This window comes from Apostichopus japonicus, chromosome 20 (assembly GCF_037975245.1).
Source record: "Apostichopus japonicus isolate 1M-3 chromosome 20, ASM3797524v1, whole genome shotgun sequence".
Classification (NCBI taxonomy): domain Eukaryota; kingdom Metazoa; phylum Echinodermata; class Holothuroidea; order Aspidochirotida; family Stichopodidae; genus Apostichopus; species Apostichopus japonicus.
This window is the reverse complement of record NC_092580.1, coordinates 15,157,501-15,173,822: the sequence shown is the minus strand read 5'-3', so window position 1 is coordinate 15,173,822 and position 16,322 is coordinate 15,157,501. Positions and strand designations below refer to the sequence as shown.

The window sequence follows — 16,322 nt, the reverse complement described above, 5'->3', positions numbered from 1 at the left end:
CAGTGAGATCTGATCGATTTTGAGGAATTTTCCGCACTGACGTCACGTCTCGACGTAAGTCATTGTTATATTTGAATTTTCTGGCAGGACGGGCCAACATTTCAAGCACTCTATCACAGAAACTAAATTACATGACAGGGCAAATGGCTTAGGGCGATACAAAGACAAAAAATGATATGACCGTAAGGACTGGATCACATTTTTCACTAAAAAATTCCTTTAAGACAAACATGCATGGCTGGAAAAAACATTTACGTCATCACACGAATGGTATATTTCTGTACTAATCAACTATACCATTGTAACGCGAGAAGGCAGGATTTCACCAGTTGTGACCATAATTGAATCATTACCTGTGGTACATTTGGTTATAATGTTGCTCCAAATCAGCGACAACATGTCGTGTGTGTCCTAATGTAACACACGTGTGCAGGTGATGCACATCAGTGCTCGATTTGATTGACAGAGTACCGATATGCCAGGAAAGATTTTTGTTAAATATTACCTTTTTTCCATTTATTTATTATTTCTATCTTGTTTGTACTTGTCTTCTAAAAAATCATCCAAATTTCTTATGAGTAAACACTTCCTCTACAAGTCCTCTACGCGAGCGATATGCATGTTATATACAATAATAATAATAATAGATACAAATGGATTATTTTCCTTGCATCTTCCCACACGTGTCGAAAAGACTTTTCCTATAATTATAAATATGCAAAAAAGACAAATCAAAAATAGAATCTCATGTCTCGGAATGAGAAAAACAAAAATTAGAAAACGTCGACCTATTGCCTGAAATTGTATACCGTTCGTTACTATGACTTGCACACGCACGTTATACTCAATGTACTTCGGCGTTTCCCAAAATAGCTTCGTTAACGAGAAAAACAAAATGCAAACCAAAAGGGAGCCCGTTTCAAAGAATCGGAGGTGCATTATCTCAACGCACGCTGATAACTTCCTGTGAATAAAAGCATCCACAGTAGATGAATACAGGTAACACACACTCGGTTTTGGAGGAAGACATCTAAAGTGATGGATTACTCCCGGCGTCATTACGATGAATAATTTTACTTTCTATATTTCAGATAGGTCAAATAATTAAACGTTAACTGGGTTATGCAAATCACAGATTATTGGTGTTACCTCGATTCCTGTCTCTAGGTAATTAAGGGCAGAAGTATATCGTGCGATACTTGGCTTTACATATATGTATGTATGTATATATATATATATATATATATATATATATATATATATATATATATTTATATATATATATATATAAATATATATATATATATATGTATAAATATATATATATATATATATATCATATATATATATAAAAGTGTTACTGCATAAAGTATACTCCTTATTGTACTCAAATCAGTAACCTATATTCTGCTAACGGTCCATTTTTCACCTGTTAGCAAACTGCTTAATCATTATTTTGATACGTTTAATACGTTTGAAATTGCAAAAGTAGTGGTTGCTTAAATATGTAAATGTAGCTGCATGGTAGCTGCCGCATGCTGTAATTAACGTGGCTGTCCATGTAACTATACTTACTCATTATTAGCTATACAGTTATCACGTGCTTAAGTATTTACCCCCCCCCCCACCCCACCGGTTAACTTTTACGACGACATTTGCTAAGATGTTCACTCTTTCTATAGCTGTGAAGCCGTGCAAATAAAGATGGGTTTTACAAAGAGAAAACACTCCCAAGTTGTCCAGCAAAATTGAATTTACTCTTAGTGTGAAATTCACTTAAAGAGCCATCTTGCTGGACACCTCAAAAAAATGATTTCAGACATTTTCCACTTAAGAGTGTTTCACAGATGTACACAAAATGTGGAGTAACTTTTGAGGAGTTTTGTTGGTGATAAAATAAATTTAGCGAAACATATCCTTGGACATAAAAACTTTGTTTTTAACTTCATCAAAAAGAGCATTTATTTAATTAATCGTGGATTCATTGAACTTTCTGCGTAAGTCTATGAACCAAGATATATTACCTATACCAATGTTAAAGCATCTCGACACCGTTCGGAACTCAAACACGTGTTCATCAATAGCATATAGAATGTGAAACCCAGCAACTGATATTAATTTAAAACCACCCTTGGTCTATTTGATATAAATTAGAAAATTAAAAATTAAAAAATGAAGACATTGGAATCATCAATAATCGTCAATCTTCAGTGTTTTGTTGTTGTTGTTGTTGTGTTTTATTTTCATAGAAAAAAAATACCGCAAAAATTAGTTGAAACAAAAGCATTCAAACCATTCTAATCTCTGATATACGATGAAATATTTAACAATAACAACCATTAAAAGTAAAAGAGAAAGACAATACCAAGCAATAATTTGGCAAATTTATGTTCATTTCTGCAAACTATAATAAATATAAATCACGATGAAAAATATTAGACATTATATTAAGCTGTTTTCATCCCAACCTTTTCGTGTAAACACGACTTCCTGATGTCTCCATATTGCGGTTAAAATTTCCAATAAATATACATTACAATTGTTTGAAAACCCGATGTTCACCGACGTATTGATATTGTTTCTGTCGTGTCTATAAAAAAATCCCATATTTAGCCCCTTATCAGCGCGAAATGTCCCGGAAATCAGTCTCATCCAATTATGTTTTGTTATAATTTAACCACTCCTAAATCTGTGGCTCAGTAGTCTTAGTACAAGTGTCGTTCTTGTGTTAATTCAACCAATCCATTTCTGGATAAATTCCGTTTTCAAATCGCTGACGTGAAAATAACGGAACCCCCGCGGTCATACACTGTTCATTATCTCCACTTTTACGATTGTTTGGTCTTCACATGGAAGTAAAAAATATGAATGAAAATTGACGTTTTCACATTGACGTCACCATACAAACTCCGCCCACTTTAATTTACTGGAAAAAGAGAGCACAACTCTCTCTCAGACCATGAGGATATTTACATAGATTCAAAAGGGGATAGAGACAGATAGATATAGAAAGTGCGAGAGAGAGAGGGAGAGTGTGAGATGGAGAGGCAGACAACATGGTAATGGAAAAATCACTAAGAGATCAGTTCTGGAGCCAAGTGTATGTTAGTATAGTTTCATTTATTCAAACTTTGGATTAAGCAAATGTCGACAAAACCCACTCGAGCAATCACCAGGAGGATTTTTACATGTTTATATATTCCGAAGACTATATATATCTTGGAGTTGTACGGTTTTCGTTTTCAGTGAGGATTTTATTTGTTACGGTATGAATTTTTTTTTTTTTACTTTCTTCCTTTTTTTATATAAATATATCTAAAAGTAATGGTTTTTCAGACAGTTTTGAACGGTTCAACTTGCAGTGCACATTTGAAGTATTTTTTATCATTGGTAGCAATTTGCACATAAGTTGTTAATGTCGCCCGAGTTTGTATTCCACAGAGTACAAAGGTATATAATTGGCTAGCGAGACATAATATCTATATTAGTTAAACAATTTAATATTTGAGTACACTTTAAGAGAGCATCGATTTGTATTGATAATGTCATATAATATCATTCCGTGCCTTTGAAGACATCGGAATGTTGCAACTAAGGTGATTTGAAGGGTTTAAGGGGAAACTATTTTGATATATTTGGATCATATTTGAATTATAATTCTACTTACGGTAATATGTATTTTTGAAATCGTTAAAAAAAATTGATGATAAACGTACTACACCGATCGGTCTATTGTGTACACATTTCATCGTGCAAATGACCATTATATATATATATATATATTTATATATATATATATATATATATATATATATATATATATATGTGTGTGTGTGTGTGTATATATGTTTAATATTCACTTGAAGTTTCACATTTACATTAGGTATCAGGATTTTGATTATAAGTTGACATAAACTACTCAATCTGACCTTTCTTCGTCAATATTTCAAAAGTTCAAATAAGGTTATTCCTCTTACTGCCAATCCTTGTTGCCGTTGTTGTTGTTTTGGGTTTGTTTCTAATTCTGTAGAGTTTTTCATTGAGACTGTAAAATAATATTTTCCTTATTTATGTACTGACGTCCACTGCTCCTATCCCCCCCCCCCCAATTTAAATTTTGTTTTTTATTACGAACTTAAATCGTCTAAAATTTTTCTTGATATTGTCATCATATATAACCAAACGTCCTTGTCAACTTAGAATCAAGGTTCCCGGCAAGTGACCAACTTTCGAAATTCATTCCAATTATTTATGACTTTTTACGCATGCAGGGTAGAGTTTAGATGAACTCATATCAGTGTGTGCATTCAAGGCGTAAACCATATAGTTGTGAGCTTTTATTAATAATGTTTTTTTTTCTTCTTCTTTAAAATAATTTTTCCTTTGGAATTTGGCTTAAAATTATTGCGTGGGTGGCGATTGAATATCGAGGTTCTGTAATTTCTGTTGGTCATTCAACTTTTCAACTTCTTCTTTTTTTGTCTTTTTTTTTTGTTGTCTATTGGTCAAAATGAAAGAAAGGGTATATACCAATACTTTCATGGCATTCTATTTATATCTTTATAGGGCAAAATTTCGACAAAAGATATCTGTTGCGTTCTTTGACCGTGTTTTGTAATTTTTCTGACTAATGGTGATGCAGATAGTAGAATAATTGGACTGTTTACTAGAATAATTGGACTGTTCACTGTAGGAGACAAGCAACTGGCACAACGAGGCTTCATGAAAATATCAATTTAAAATAAAAAAATTGTACTTTTTGTTGAGGTTTTTCATTAAGATATGCATTATTTATTGCTGGTTTTATACTTTGCTGTCCCAAGCTTTTAAATGGTTACGTACATACACTTCTTCTCATATAAACTGTACCATTTTTGGATCTTGTTCTTACAAATTGATGCAAACGTTATAGAGCAATTATTTAAAACAATTCAGTCCCTACGTCAGCTGATTGTATTTAATGTCATTACAACCACTGTTCAGATGGCAGATGCAAATCAAGGCAACCTTTGACCTTATAAAACAAAAACAAGTTGTAGGAAGGAAAAGTATAGGTTTTCGACATATGATATTTTGATATTAAATAAGTATTGGTGGATAATATGAAGTGATCATACGTACAAAATGTTTAATATTTATATATTAAGCCACTTATGATTTTTTTTTTTCTGTTTCGATAATATTATATTTGCGCCTACTATAATATTTATCTACTTCTAGTCCCACCCTGTCTGTTACGTGCATTCTTCATAGAATAAAGGCAATGAACAACACAATGCGAGGCATATTTTAGTTCACTATAGAACAGACCATGACGAAGATCCCCATTTAGCTATATATAAAAAAAAGTGTCAGTCTCAAGTATCGATTTGTATCACGTCCGAATCACCCATTTTCTATTCTGGTTATTACCACTTTCCAAAGCAACAGTGCAGATGTAACTATATGCATCGATTTGCAGATGTATAGCAGGTAGAGGAAGAGAGAAAGGGAGGGTGGAAGAGGGGTGGGGAGGGGTTGGGGAGGGGTGGGGAGGGGTGGGGAGGGGTGGGACAGTTTTATTTAGCCAGGATTCATCAATAGAAATAGTAATCTTAAGTAGGCTACCCACGAAAGTACGTTCCGGACTTTACATTACATTTACGTACTCAGTTTGTACTCGAGCTTATACTTCTGGCATAGTTGCTTTTACTCAGTACTCGCCCTCATGGAATTTGCAGGCTATATGCAAATTGGAAGATTTTTAGATAATAATAGTAAAGGGAAGAAGCACAATATTAGCTATACTCGTGCTCGAAGTGAGATCTCTGTACTCGCACTCAAAATAAAGGAATTCTTAATGTAATCGTATCCACGCTGTTGTAATTGAACTATATAGGACCCTGGTACATGGTATGGGTCTCCCTAATTCCATGTTAAATGCTCTGTATATGTACTCCCATGTAATGGTCGTATATGTAATAATCGTTTTCATTTGACGTACTTGTGTAATGTTATCATAAAGCAATATATTTATTACATTGTATACAACGTAAGTCACATGCAAACATAAGTACCAAAATACCAAACTTTAACTTGTTTTGCTTGTTACATTGTTGTGCAAATCAACGTTAAGATACCTAAGCATATATATATATATATATATATATATATATATTTATATATATATATATATATATATTTATATATATATATATATATATATATATATATATATATATATATATATATATTAATTTGCATAGAAAACGTTATATTGATGTTGCTATAGTCAGCTGTATTAAGTACCCGTAGCTAATGCACCTCTTCGAATGCATGGTCAAGTAATGCATAGAGGTCACACAGAGTATCAGCACTGCATGGGATGTTCATGTAATAGTGCAAACTAACAAGTGAAGCTTTACTGACAAGCCCAAACGGTCTTATGTATTTTAAATGATGTTTTCAACATGTTTTGCTAAAGACTGGAGTAATATTTGGTCGAAGGTGTATTTTAGCCCATCTCTTCTGATTCTTTATCTATCTTCTCGTCATCATGGTTTGCATTTTCCATCAAGAAGTAAGGGGGGAGGGGGGGGGGGTCGGCAGTGTTTTTCTTCTTGTTAATAACCAATGGAAAAATTTTGGTTTTAAATTGAAGACAATTTATTACCCTACTGAAAGATATATATCAAATCCATGCCATAAATGTTCATACTTGTCATAGCGACAGTCTGTTGCCATAGACCCATGACTTGTGAGTTTCCTGGCATTTATCTATAAAAAAATCTTAATTCCTTCCCATTATACGCCTTATTTGCTAAGTCGAACGTTTCTTAGAACTCGGAGACAAGTAGAAGACAAACTTGTATACAAGTTATGTACATATAGGCTATGAACGTCCTCATTGATCGATGTATACTTGAAGCAAAGTAGATGCATAAACTATAGCGTGTTGACATTGACCAGTGAGATGAATCGATTTGTTACGGTCAATGCCGCTAATACTGGCAATGTAATTAAGTTATCTAATACAGACGTGTCAGTCAGCTTAAACTAGTTAAAGATGCCAATTCGTGTATATATAAGCTCAAATTTACGCCATTTGACGGCACTTTTTTGTGTTGGGCAATATTTTATCCATCTCCCGCAGAATTTAAACATGACAAATATATAGGACAGCTAACTATAGCCTATATATATATGCAACAGGTAGTGTTCGTGATGGTTTTTTTGTTTCAAGGATGTTTGGAAAAATAATGACCAATTTACTATACCGAACAAATGTTAACATGAAGAATTGTCTCATACACTGATACACACACATGATGAAATGCAGACGACAATTTATACTGTACAGTGCCGTATACTAATATAATGTTTATGGAATGCATTACTTTGAAGTTTCTCATTTGTACACGTCATGAATAGTGTGCATGGTCCTACGAGGTCAGAATCAAACAGTCACTTTCTACAAACTATACGTTTCTAGAAAAGAGTCAAAACCTGTCCCATAAAGAAATGGAAAATATCATACAATACATAAACTGATCCAAAAACTTGAATCAAATCATCGTCAATAAATAGATGTAATTGATATTCCTTTGGTTGTTATGAAAATTCGAAGTGGAGAATGATCCCTCGAAGCCCACCAGTGTATTAAAAGAATAATTCAGCCATAACAAATAAATGATATTTGCTGGCACGGTATATTTCATTCAAGTGCCCTGACGGTATAGATTAGGTTTTCCAAATTTTACTGCAACGGTTGTATAGCTAAGTTAAAGATGTTCAACCGAACAGAAACTATTGAATTCAAATTTGAACGAATGCAAAGATTATTTATTTTCTCTTGTAGTTGTGCATCTATGAGATCACACTTCTTGTATATTTAAAGTTCACGTTTTGTAAAACTAATATCAGTATGAAAAATTAAATTATAGAATTAGATCTGGATGTTTAGCCTATATTCCTCTTTTACGTGACAAATTATCTAACTCTGAAGTATTAGATTAAAATAAAACAGAACTGTTAGCAAATTACTTATCCACTAAAGAGCATGTGTAAGTGAGAATGTGTAAAAAGTAAGAAGGCCTGACGTTTTGATCCTAGCAGGATCTTCTTCAGAGGCTGAATGACAAGTAACAGTATTAGTTTAAGCGATCAATGCCCAATTTTCACACCACTACCTCAATTTGAGCTTTTAATTTCGTGGTTGGTGATTGATTAATGATGTAAACGCGGTAAAGTTCTCTCTCCTTCCGCCTCAGGTTTTCGGTAATAACGGTGTTTTGAACACCTTTAATTATCATATAACGAGTTTTCCAGGTATGGTGATAAAATAGACGAATAACATGAAAGACCTTTAACGGGAGTGGAAAGCCTCACAACTTATTTGAGGTATAGCCCTGAAGATTTCATACTGGCGAAATAGGATACAGAAAAACAGAACAATAACTCACTGAAGCGACAAAGAAGGGAAGCCAACATATTAAATAACATGTTATTTAATAACAAGAAGCGTGTACACAACTTTACGGATCAGTTACGCGTAGGTTGAAGCATATGAGGTCACCAATTTGGTGTTTAATAACGACTGACCCATGGATGGTCACATCTTGGTTGGAATTTAATAAATAAAGTAAATTTTTCTTTTTTCATACATCTAGCGCATACCCTAGCATATCTTTGTGACAAATTAAGGTAATATTTATATAACAAAAAATCAACGTATATGATTATATTTCTAGAATACACTCATGTTTTTGAGTTTCTCATTTTTCATCAGAAATAGGAATTCCTTTATTGATTTAGACCACGTGACAGATTAGCCTACTATATACAGTACAGTAACTTCATCAGATTTTAAACCATAAAAGGTCATTGTTCTTCTAAATTAAAGTTGTAGAATTTGTATAAAATATTTAAGAACAGATTATCGATTCCTACTTGACTTACACATGCGTACACATAGTTATACATTTAATGTATGTACATGGGATTCCCAAGCCTGGGCATGGACAATAATTGACATCTTCTCGAGCTGATGGGAACCATATGCATATATGAAGTACTTTTGTAGGTTCAGTCTTGGACAAGTTGAAATTACCGATATCTCTCCAAGAAGTACTACAAAATCCAAAAGAAACCCTTCGTTTTCCCTCATCCCATAGGGACTATCCAGCCGTAAGGTGCTGTTGGGAAGGTAGATAAGAAGTGACCCCTTAGGTATACCCCCTTGTGACGTATTCAAACAGAATCCCTTGGCATATCTTTGGAAAGGGAACTTCGGTATTTAATGAAAGCCTACCTGTCATTTACGTGGTCGAACAATCTTGAATTTTTTGTTCACCCTCTTCGAAAGCTTCCAATTAAGAATCAAAAGTAGAGGGATTTTATGGGTTTTTGTCCAACATTCTAGTTATATATAAGCAAAAGGGAAAATAGTTATCATTTTGTCGGAATTGTATGAAACATTACCTGTTAACTTCAGGCAATTATGTCCATTAAAAACAAGTTCCCGGCCAATTCAACTACTCTCAACAAAATTTCGAAAGCAAATATTGTTGATTGAAAAATGAAATTGAATACGATCTTTTTTGGAAAAATAATTCTTCTTTCCTAGCTTTAAGCCTCAAACTTTCTACAGTATATATGGTAAGTTGAGTACGATATTACCTCCCTCGATTCGTGAAAATTTCGTTGAAAATAGAATGACTTCATTGTCTGTTCATATGCACAAACGCTATACACGTAGCCAACTCTTAAGATGAACCAGACAGTCAGAAAAAAACGTGACCGCTAACGGGGACGATATTCTACACGTTTACTGATAACATATACCATTTAACGATTCCCTGCAACTGCTTTAGTTGTAACCACAAACAACAGGTTGTCTGCTTGATGGTTGGCGTAGATTGGCAGTTTCTTGTTTGTTGTTTACTTGCTTGTTTTTACTTTCAAGCTAATGACAGATACATCTATAGTCATTCATCTTGCGGGAAAAATAGTCCCATATAATAGAGTATCATAGCGGGTCATCCATATATTTACATATACAAATACGTCTATATATATATATATATACATATTATATATATATATAGCCTATATATATATATAGCCTATATATAGCCTATATATATAGCCTATATATATATAGCCTATATATATATAGCCTATATATAATATATATATAATCATATGGTAATATTTTCCCTCTTTTATAGATTTATTTTGTGATGCGAGAAGAGTTTCTTGTGTTAAGTGTTGGAGGAAGGAAGAGGGAAGGGGAGTGTGTAGTAAATGGTTATTATTACATCCCTGCAGCATGTTTTCAAATAATGTTATGCGATGAAGGCCATTTACTGTATAGGTTATACGAGTATGATAGAGGCTGTATAGCTTCAAAGGAGTTGTGCATAGTGCGGTGTTTTTCATGACTGCACACGAAAAAAATGGTATTTACGTAAAGTTAAAATAAAATATTATATTATATTAATTGGAAAACCTCTTTGATATATCATTTAGTGACATTTGTATGTATATATATATATATATATATATATATATATATATATATATATATATATATATATATATATATATATATATATATATATATATGAAAGAGCGGATGTTGACATGCTTGGTGTATATGATGAAATGTAGAAAATGAGACTTCAACAAGCACAGTAAGAAAGTATACAAAGTTGTATGTTCCAATATTTCGCCGGTTAAGGCTTTATCAAGGAATGAGGTGCAACTACCGACTCCGTGTATATAAGTAAAAAACTTTAAAACCAATTCCCCTGAGCTGAAACGCACCAGCGAACAAACTGTATTCGGAGCGCACAGACGGACCAGCAAGATGTGAAAAGCTTAAATATCCAATTGACGTCCAGCACAGCCATTCATTAAGTTATTACTGGCTTTAATGGTAAGGGCTTCGATTATTTTTCTTTCACTGGTATTGGGTAGGTTGTGATGTAGGATTTGCCAATTGATATTTTCTCCAGATTTCGGATTTATATTGTGAGTTTGTAAATGAGTGTATATGGTCTGTTTAGTCATACGTAGATGTTCTTTTATTCTCGTTCCAATGGTGCATCCCGTTTCGCCGATGTATGTAGACGAGCAAAGATTGCATTTAATCTTGTAGACACAGTTTTTGGCTAAACAGATATTCTTCATTACAAATCTGAGAACACATTTCATGACAGGTAATCCATCAGCGAGTTTGTTTTCCGCGCCACGTGACAAACAGGGTTGCCCACCCAACTGTGACACCTGCAAAATCGCTGTAAAGAAGAATATCTGTTTAGCCAAAAACTGTGTCTACAAGATTAAATGCAATCTTTGCTCGTCTACATACATCGGCGAAACGGGATGCACCATTGGAAAGAGAATAAAAGAACATCTACGTATGACTAAACAGACCATATACACTCATTTACAAACTCACAATATAAATCCGAAATCTGGAGAAAATATCAATTGGCAAATCCTACATCACAACCTACCCAATACCAGTGAAAGAAAAATAATCGAAGCCCTTACCATTAAAGCCAGTAATAACTTAATGAATGGCTGTGCTGGACGTCAATTGGATATTTAAGCTTTTCACATCTTGCTGGTCCGTCTGTGCGCTCCGAATACAGTTTGTTCGCTGGTGCGTTTCAGCTCAGGGGAATTGGTTTTAAAGTTTTTTACTTATATACACGGAGTCGGTAGTTGCACCTCATTCCTTGATAAAGCCTTAACCGGCGAAATATTGGAACATACAACTTTGTATACTTTCTTACTGTGCTTGTTGAAGTCTCATTTTCTACATTTCATATATATATATATATATATATATATATATATATATATATATATATATATATATATATATATATATATATATATATATATAATATGACCCGTTATGACACGGGAACCTTTAACGACAAATTTCCTTCACAAATTATAGGTCTCGTAACTTCTTGATTGAGTCTTAAGTGGTTGATTCCTTGTTAATCATCTTCAAAATGTCATACATGCGAACAAATTGACGATCGCAAAGACTTTAAACCACATCCAGAGTTTCATTACTGCCCACGCAACAATGTCCATACCAAGAGTATATCATGTTCCAATGACATCTCATGGACGAAAACAGACTAAAGGCAAACTAAAAAAAGACTGGATGTTAGATAAATTATTACTGAAGTGCATGATGTAAGAAATCCAAAAATTGAGTATAAGTTATCCTTCAAATCGTTATAAGTGCATGAAAGATCTTCACGAAATGCTACAATAATGTGTACTATAAGGGGAGTGCATACATATATATGTTGTGAAGGTAATGCAAGGAAAAAATCATACAGTTTCATTTCATTTACTGCCTTTAGTTGCCGTTATTACAAGTATAGCGTATAGAACCAGTTTTACTAGTTCAATTATTGGTTATGCCGTATACCTCTGTTTATTTAAAAATGGCTGCCTGCATATTTGAAACTCTGCCTAAGACCTTTAAGCCATGCATGTATTTATCACTAATACCTATTTGGCTAATCTATATTGACATTGTTCCGTTCTGTTCATTTCGTTGCTGGCCGTATTTTTCCTGGATATTGTTGACCCAAATAATAACGTTTATGATGATAACGTTGTACAGTTTTTTTTAGGTTTTTTTTTTATCAGGGCACGAACTGGAGATATTGATCCAGCGAGTGCCTGTATTACAATATTGATTCGCTGAGAAGGTATTAACACATACGAGCTTATAATATGTTTATAAACTATGTACACTGTATGGGTTATATCTGGTTATTTCAGTAACGTATAGACGCTGTAAAGAGATAACTGTAATGCTTTGTATATACATTCACAATTATTTTAAATTTGGCACAGAGTTATAGCTTAATACACTGTCCTTGCAGAAATATTTCTATACATTTTGCTATGTTTGTATACAAGTTATGTTATTTCCCCGAATCTAATAATAACAAAATTGCTACTCTGTAACTGATTTTGTTCGTATCATAGTTTTTGTCGAACTATCCAAATTTAAAGTTGATAAAGTGCTTTTGTGTAATCATATAGCAGGGAATTCTTCATCTAATCTTCAGTGTATCTTATCAGTACAGACTATATTTCTCAAAGTCAAGAGATTTTACCAATTAATTTTTACAGTTTCATACAAGAACAGAATAACTGTTTGTTTAGACGTTTGTAGATGACTAAAATATTAACATATTAAAGAAGCTAGTTTTGTCCAATAGTGGTCCATGTAAAACTATACCAGCAGTCATTCGGAGGCTAATCTCTTCAATATATAACGTGTACAAGTAAAACTAGATCATTCACTCAGAATATGTTTCAACACTGCTATTAGGCTGTGACAAATAGGCTTGGAACATCAACTAAAGCGACTGAACTATTTAGTTTAGCATACAGATTATCGAGCCTCCTTCTTAGAGGGCAAATAAAAAGTCAACCACATCTGAAAACATCTACGACGTTTGGTCCCTAAATATATGTTAACAATGCATGCACTAATGAAAATTATCAAAGAAAAAAAGGAGCATAAATAGATGAATTTCCAGTCCAAGTTATAGAACAATAGAATGGTATGAATAATTAATTAAGGCCTGGGTAGAGACGCTGATGTAAACGTGATTAAATTTGACTGGAAGAAGATATTTAAACATATTATTTTATAAATGAACATATTGAAAGTCAAAAAAGATTGATGGAAACTTTGCGATATTCATTGAAAACTGTTTTGGTATAGACTGTGACGTATGAACACATCCGTTAGCCTACTGCGGTGCCCCTAATATAAGCCTACACGATCATCACCAACGTTATATCCAACCGCAACGATATCCACTGACTTATAGATAATGTTACCGAAAATAGTTTCATATCACCTTTACCATAACGATGCATATTTTGCGTTATTTTAATAAGTCAATAGAAGAATGAAATCCAAAAAGTAGCTCACAAGTTTAGAGATAGGCCTATATACGCTGTCCTGTATATTTCATTTCGTTCCTATATTTCTATATGACATTTGGAGAGATTTTCCCGTGCACTTTCTTAGATTTATAATATAAGACTAGAGCTGAGTAGGATATATAGTGTTACTAAAAACGTATACGAAATAAAGAAAGCCCATTTTGAGTATTGATATACAAACATTCGATCTTAATGCAAAGTAATAAAAGTATAAGGACAAACAGGAAGGTGAAATCAGTACCAAAAATAAATTAAAAAAATAAATTGACACCAGTCGTGATATTGTTGCGGCAAGTGAGCTATATGAGTGTTATCTGTGGAATGCATGGCTTGACGCGTTTTCAAATGCTGCCTTTTGACAGATTCAATTGGAAGAAAAGCTATAAATGTCAATTTCTCTCGAACTTTGAATGAGACAAGCCTTTCAAAAGGATCTTAAACCTCTTCAGGATTAGGCTTCGTAAATCAAATTTCCACGCATTAAAGCCTTTGCTCCTTGAATTTCATCCACTGTAAAGTCTTACGCCACCTTCGTAATCTATGGAAAGTTATATTTAGAGTCAACTGGTTGGTGTTCAGACGAGTGATATAGCAGTTTGAGAAGTACAAGAAACACGTGTGGCATTAAAACAAAAAAGTCCTACAGTTTCAAATTACGAGAATCTAGCTATCTAAGATTTGACATAAAAGCTGACAGGAAGATGTTATTGATTATAAATAGCTTCATTATCGGTTGGGTGTCTTATTTCATTCTTTGTTTTCTCTATACACCGATGAAAAGTCCGCCTCTGTATAGTTGAGTAAAAGGTTTTGATAATGACGTTGTAATAAAACTTATTGAGAAATGTTGTCCTGATCGCTGGTTCTGTATTAATAAACACCAGATTTTTTTTCCACATGATATACAACATTTTTTTGTAAGATATGCTAACGATAACAAGACGCTGTGAATTATAAATGATACTGATAAATCCGCCCAATGATTCTACGAAAAGATAGCAATGTACTTGTACGTACGTTTGTGAGCCCACAAGCTAATTGTCGAAGCACAAGCTATCGATTTTATTTGTAATTTTCGACGTTGTTTGTGAGATCAATGCAATAAATAACAATTGCATTCTGCATTGTGGGCATACGTTACGAACGAATCAAGCTGCTTTTTGGTTTCTGTTGTTGTTGAAATGACATTGACTGACAGTACAAGAAATGAGTGGCATAGATCAACGACGCATTTGCTACAACTTTTGCATCCCAAGTGAATAGTATATAATAAAGTTCACCAAATGCAATATATATAAATATATATGTATATAAATATATATATAAACACACACACACACACACACATATACATATATATATATATATATATATATATATATATATATATATATACATATATAATTGAAAATCGTAATGAGTTGGAAAATCAAGAACAGTGAAAAAACTTCTAGCCTCCACCGGGATTCGAGCCCGGGCCTCCCGCTTTGTGCGCGGACACCCTAACCACTAGGTTATGGACGCTGATTGCATGTCCAGGGATTTGAAACCGGGAAGGAAGGTCGTAATTCCACTGTAGGCGTATATATATATACAATATATATATATATATATATATATATATATATACATGCTTATACATGTATATGTGCCTATATCTCGGTAGTGCACTTTATGCATCTCATCTGTAACCATCCATTGCTTCAATTGTCACAGTGATGATTAAAGCATTTTCCAAACATCTCAGTACTCGTTTTTATTTTCGTTTTACCTTTAAGTTACGCAATCCAAATGTGACGTCACCAGACGCCCTTGGGATTTGTAGAAATGTTACTTATAAGATCATGTATACGCCCGAGCGACTGTGGCACTCAACACCATTTACAATATGCAGTTGTATAGAGTGCACCCATGTATAATGTCACGTGACCGTTGTGCGATATTCTTCAAAGGACATCTTGAATATTTAGTTGATATAACGAGGATGTTTTTCTTCTTTACCATGAGACAATGGCTAACAACCTGATTTACAACTTTTTGTGCAGGCCGGATGAGGCCCTTGGTTGTCTATATACATATTAATACGTCTTTCTCTAAAGTTTCAAGTTACGCTACGGTTCAAATTTGAAGAAAACAAGAGAGATATGACCCGAAACGAAAGACTTATCAGTCGAGCTAGTTACGGAGAGAGGTAGGACGAATCTCTAAAGGTTAAAAGAATCATCCAAGTATGAAAAGATTTAATCATTCCCCGATTATATCACTTTAATGTATCTTCAGAAAGCTTTAGTAGAAGTGTCCTGGATAAACTAGATGTCAGGTTGGAACACTTTGTG

At 33.6% G+C, this 16,322-nt stretch overlaps 1 protein-coding gene across 1 annotated transcript in view; it reads left to right on the top strand.

Annotated features, from left to right (window-relative positions):
- The first annotated feature begins 3,017 nt into the window (after positions 1-3,017).
- Positions 3,018-16,322, top strand: part of LOC139961749 (histamine H1 receptor-like) — a 30,885-nt gene continuing 17,580 nt past the window's right edge. The window contains exon 1 of the mRNA XM_071961192.1: positions 3,018-3,266. The gene's annotated coding sequence lies outside the window, so the exon portion shown is untranslated. The remainder of the gene's footprint in view (positions 3,267-16,322) is intronic.